Source organism: Lynx canadensis, chromosome A1 (genome assembly GCF_007474595.2).
Source record: "Lynx canadensis isolate LIC74 chromosome A1, mLynCan4.pri.v2, whole genome shotgun sequence".
Classification (NCBI taxonomy): Eukaryota; Metazoa; Chordata; class Mammalia; order Carnivora; family Felidae; genus Lynx; species Lynx canadensis.
In genome coordinates this window covers 32565845-32571844 of record NC_044303.2, presented here as the reverse complement: position 1 = coordinate 32571844, position 6000 = coordinate 32565845, and the positions used below count along the sequence as shown (strand labels likewise).

General features: G+C 36.4%; 1 pseudogene; it reads right to left on the bottom strand.

Annotated features, from left to right (window-relative positions):
• Positions 1–4197: 4197 nt before the first annotated feature.
• The window catches only part of LOC115524276, a 78593-nt pseudogene continuing 76790 nt past the window's right edge, over positions 4198–6000 (bottom strand).

The window sequence follows — 6000 nt, the reverse complement described above, 5'->3', positions numbered from 1 at the left end:
ATAATGAACTTATCAAACTCAACACCCAAAAAACAAACAACCCAGGTAAGAAATGGGCAGACAGGAACAGACATTTTTCCAAAGAAGAAGACATACAAATAGTTAACAGACACATGAAAAGATGCCCAACATCACTCATCATCAGGGAAATACAAATCAAAACCACACTGAGATACCACCTCATACTTGTCAGAATGGCTAAAATCAACAACACAAGAAACAACAGATGTTGGTGAGGATGTGGAGAAAGATGAATCCTCTTGCACTGTTGGTGGGAATACAAACTGGTGCAGCCATGTTGGAAAACAGTATGGAGGTTCCTCAAAAAATTAAAACTAGAACTACCCTACATTTGCACCCAGCATTTGCACTACTAGGTATTTTCTCAAAGGATAGAAAAATACTGCTTTGAAGGGGTACATGCACCCCAATGTTTACAGCAGCATTAGCAACAATCACCAAACTGTGGAAAGAGCACAAATGTCCATCTACTAATGAATGGCTAAAGATTATGTATACACACACATACATACATACATACACACAACGGAATATTACTCAGCCATCAAAGAGAATGAAATCTTGCCATTTGCAACAACTTGGATGGAGCTAGAGTGTATTATGCTAAGCGAAATAAGTCAGGCGGAGAAAGACAAATGATTTTCACTCACGTGTGCAATTTAAGAAGCAAAACAGATGAACATATGGAAAAAAAGAGAGACAGACAAACCATTAGAGACTCTGAATGGGGTGCCTGGGTGGCTCAGTTAAGCATCTGAATCTTGGCTTTGGCTCAGGTCATGATTTCATGCCTTTGTGTGTTTGAGCCCCACCTCACACTCTGCACTGGTAGAATGGAGCCTGCTTGGGATTCTCTCTCTCTCCCTCTCCCTCTCTCTCTGCCTCTCCCCCACTCATGCTGTCTCTGTCTCTCTCAAAATAAATAAATAAACTTAAAAAAAAGAGACTCTGAGTGACAGAGAACAACTGAGGGTTGATGGAGGGAGGTGGGTGGGGATGGGCAGATAGGGGATGGGTATTAAGGAGGGCACTTGTGATGGGCACTGGGGGTTGTATGTAAGTGATGAATCATTGAATTCTACTCCTGAAACAAATATTGTACTGTATGTGAACTAACTAGAATTTAAATAAAAATTTGCAAAGAAAAAAAATAAAGTGATCATAAAGGAATAAGATTCCAGAGAAACAACAAAAATGACTTTTTCAATAAATTATATCTAAAACTCCAAAAAAACCCGAAACAAACCCCTAGCTGATAACTTTAAATACCTTTCAAGTATTTTTGATTTTGTAAATGTATTTTTAAATACAAAATATCAGTGTTTAGATAGAGGATAATAATATTATGTTTAAGTACCCAAGCCCTCAGTAAATGAAAACTACATGCTTCCAATTACTCAGACCAAAATAGCAGCCAGTATGTTCCTTTCATAAAGTAAGCCAGTATGCCATTACTCTGTTCAAAATCTTCCATAACTTATTATTACATACATACTATTACATACAGAATTAAATACACAATCATCTAGCTTTTTAGACCAAAGCCTAGACCAAAATTTCTCCACTATCTTGTCTTTTACCAATCTGATCATTTCTCATAGCGCATTCTTCCTTTCTCAATCAGTTACAGAAATATTGGTCACCCTTTAGAATCAATCTGTTTCTAAATTCTTATTAGAAGGGAAAAAGTTGGGGCACCTGGGTGGCTCGGTCGGTTAAGCGCCCGACTTTGGCTTAAGTCATGATCTCATAGTTCATGGGTTCCAGCCCCAGACAGGCTCTGTGCTGAGCTCAGAGCCTGAAGCCTGCTTCAGATTCTGTGTCTCCCTCTCTCTATATCCGTCTCCCTCTCGCACTCTGTCTCTGTCTCTCTCTCTCAAATATAAATTTTTTAAAAAATAAAAGTTTTAAAAACAAGACAAAAGTTATTGTCCACCTTCTACCCCATTTAATCCTAAATGAATCTCAGAATTCTTTTCTCCAACATGCCATCAAAAGTGTTTGAAGAATTGTGGTATATTAATGGCCTCACAATTTTATGCATCCACACAGCTATACTCTTCACTATTTGACTTTGATGTTTATCCCATTTAAAATGTTGAAGATATTTTTCCACCCCCTGACTTTGAATTTTGCAAATAATTGGCTTTAGCCAATTGAATGTTAGCAAGTATAAGTTGACCAATGGCTAGAAAGTGCATGAGCAGTTGGGATTTCTATCCTGCGATACAGCCAACTTCATGAGAAAAATATCCCTGGCCCAGACACCTAGTTCCAAAAGAAGAATTTAGGACATATGGAGAACAGCTGAGACTATCCAGATTCCCCATAAGAAAATGCCTAGAACTGCTGTGTGCCCAAACAAATTGTATTAAATAATTTTTTTCATAAAGACAAATGATACCTTTTTATATATAGGTTATATGACTAAAAACAAGGAGTTCAAAGTTTAAAATACTTTCATTTCTTCTTTGCTATTTATTATAATAGAAAATGAAACAAAAACTTTAAAGGCCATGCTCTAGCTTTGAAAAAGAAATTTTAGTTAAAAACTTCAGTGACAACTGTTTTGAATAAAGGAGCTAAAATGAACAAGAGCCTAATAATAACCAAGGATAATAGTAGAGGAAACTGTGGTCATCTTTGGGAGTGTGAGTGGAAAGGAAAAGGAAGGCAAGTGAAGAGATATTCTGAGAAAGTGAAGAGGCAAGTGAAGAGATATTCTGAGAAAGGTGAAAGAGATCTGTCTCAATATTGACCCATTTTTCCTTTCTCTATCTTCCCGGATATCAGTCTACTCCTATATTCAAAATCTTGGTGCCTATGATTCATTTTCCTCTATAACCTCTGTGCCTGCCCTTGCTAGTCAACATGTAGCCAGGATGGCAGGAGTCAGCAAAAGGAGCTTGAGGGTTTATCAGGGAAAGACCTGTTGGGGATTAGTGATTAATGAGCTACAGAGTGACTATTGTTGCTAAATTTAAGAATATATTTTATCATAGAAAGAAATTCATTCTGGTTGCTTACATTTGAAGGCATACAACACATTACTATGGCTCCAGTTTATTACTGAGGTGAAATAATAACTTTGGTAGGCAAAATAATAAAAATTTCAGCCTCGTATATAACATTGCTAATTTGAGATCATGTGTTCCATGCATTGTTGAAACTTTCACACAATTCAATTTTTTTAGAACCCCACCTATTCTCAATTGAGGATGGTCTGCATATATTAAAATCATAATTTCTAAAAATCCCATCTTGCATAACAGGCTAAGTGCACAAAATCCATAGCCATCAAATTCTGTAGGAGAAATAAAAGAAATAGTTCTATTATTTAATTTTTTAGATGATTTAAAAATATTATGAATTTGAATCAAAATATATACATAGATAAGTAAACCAAAAAGAATACATGGATTATATTTAATGTTTTATTTGCCACCACAAATTGGAAATGGAAAAATTATGTAATAGTAATTTATTATAGTAACTAAACATTGAAATTCAGAGGCAAATAAAATTATGCATTTTTAGTGCCAACATAGAAACTAGATGAGCAACTGTTTACATTTAAATATCTTTATTCATTTGAAATAATCATAATTTGATTCAAATATTATTTGCATTTGTATTTCTCACAAAATATTCATATTTTTAAAACCATCTTTTGGCTAGATATACTATAAAGTTTTGCCATACATAATATAATTTAAGTCATAGATTTGAAAGAGAGAGAATCTGCTTTGATTATTTTACCATTTTTTAACATGACAAAGTTAAATATATTAAGAGGGACTATTATGAAGTGTCTAGACAAACACTAATATTTCTTAAATGGAACCCGAAATAAGGAAAATTCTTTGTGAAGATTTTTGGACTTGAAGATACAACTGTCAAAATTAGAAATTCAGAATGATGCTACCATGTCAAGGCCCATATGCACCAACTGGCTAATATTTTACAGAAGGCTTCTTAAAATTTTTTTTAATGTTTATTTTTGACAGAGAGAGAGAGAGACAGAGCAGGGGAGGGGCAGAGAGAGAGGGAGGCACAGAATCTGAAACGGGCTCCAGGCTCTGACAGAGCCTGATGCGGGGCTCAAACTCGCAGACCATGAGATCATGATCTGAGCCAACGTTGGACGCTCAACTGACTGAGCCACCCAGGCACCCCTTACAGAGGGCTTTCTTGACGGTTGTTGGTATCAGGATCTGAATCATTTAACCAACACACCTGGTGTGATTGCTGAGAGCAATCCTCAGGGCCTGATAGAGAGCCATGCTTGGCTACAGTTGTAGAGTAGCCCATTCCTTTCAAAGAGTATTTTCTCCCGTTAATGTCTTTTCTTCTTTTTCCTCTTTTCTTATTTGGGCCAAGTCCTCTCTTTGGTTGCTAGTGTGGGTGGCTACCCGATCCATGTGCTTGTCACATGCCTAGTCCAAGCCAGGCTTCCTCAGCAGTAAATCCCAACTGCAACAAATTGTGAACTTGTGACAGATCAATACAGGACTGTTTAAAGTGTTGATGTGCCCTATTGAGATACTCACAAGGTTCTTCACCATTTCCATCATGATAATTTCAGACACCTAGAAGCAAGTAAGTCTTAAAAACAGTACCTTCTCTTTCCCACAATTTCCTTTATGTGGTTCAGTCTCTGATAGTTTTTCATCACAGCAATTTTAAAGGAGTTCTAGGATAACTTTATTTTTTTTTCCTGCAATTTCAAAGCATCCCAGTTGTTCCAAGTAGAAGTAGCTCCATGCTGTATCCAGCTGGAGCACTGCATAGTTATTCAGTTCTCTGCAACACTCAGAAATGTGTCAGTGTCCAACAGACACAGCAAGACTACTCCATATTATTTTCTTTTCAGGAAAGCTCTGCCCTACTGATGATATCCCATAGGTAAAATAAGGGCTTTTCTTTCTGATGGAGGAATTCTGGTTGCTCTGCCTGTCTGGTTAGTTGCATGTTGTTTCTGGATTTACCACCTATTCAACCCTCTCTGATAATCTTCATAGTCTATAAATCCTCCAAATTCTTCTTATTCTTTTATGTTGGCTTTATTTTTCTCTTCTTCTCCAACCTGAAGTTTATCTCACATCCTCTTCAGACTGCTTTAGTTAGAGCACTATAGTTTTTACATTGTGTTACTACTCGTTCTTTAAGTGTTTCTCCTAATTGAAGTTCTTTCTCATTTATGACAATTTTGATATAGTTTTATTGAAAGCCAAAGGTTTCAGTTCTGTTAGACTTAAGTTCTCTGCTTTTAATATACAACCAGTCCTCCAACAAGTGGTTTTTTTTTGTTTGTTTTGTTTTGTTTTTTTACCTTTTCTTAGTCTTGGAGGTGAAAATACTCAACTGTGGCAATTCCTATTGTCTTATAATTTTCATTTCCTGTTTCATGCTCAATTGCTTTGTAACATACTTCTTCTATTATCTTTCCTGCTTTACTTTTGCAACCTACTAGCTTGTCAGAGTCCTTAGCAAGGTCCTTCAATGCCAAACCAACTTCTTCATTTTCAACTGTATACAAAGATCCCCAAAGTTGCACTCTGTCTTCCCTTAAAAACTAGGTCAGGTTTTCTTGAATTCCGTGCCACCCTGCACCATCAGGGCTTCTGCAGCAACCCACCAAGTACTTGGATGCAGAGGCAGCCCTGGTTTGATTTCATTACACATGAGGACCCCCGTGTTCAATGTACTTTGATTATATGCCAGTGCCTATAACAGATGTTCCATTCACTTTTGCATTTGTGTCTCATTACCTTAAAAAAATAAAATACAGTGATTTTACCTATTTGGAGAATGAGATTTCTGAAAGTTAGGAAGTTAACTGTGAAAGCTGTAAATCCAGGATTAAAGATGTTCACATACGATTTTCTAATTTCCACCAATAAGATTCTTGACTATGTTTACATTGTGGTGATTTTTCGTATTTGAGGACATATGTTTGCTTTTATATGGGCAATACAA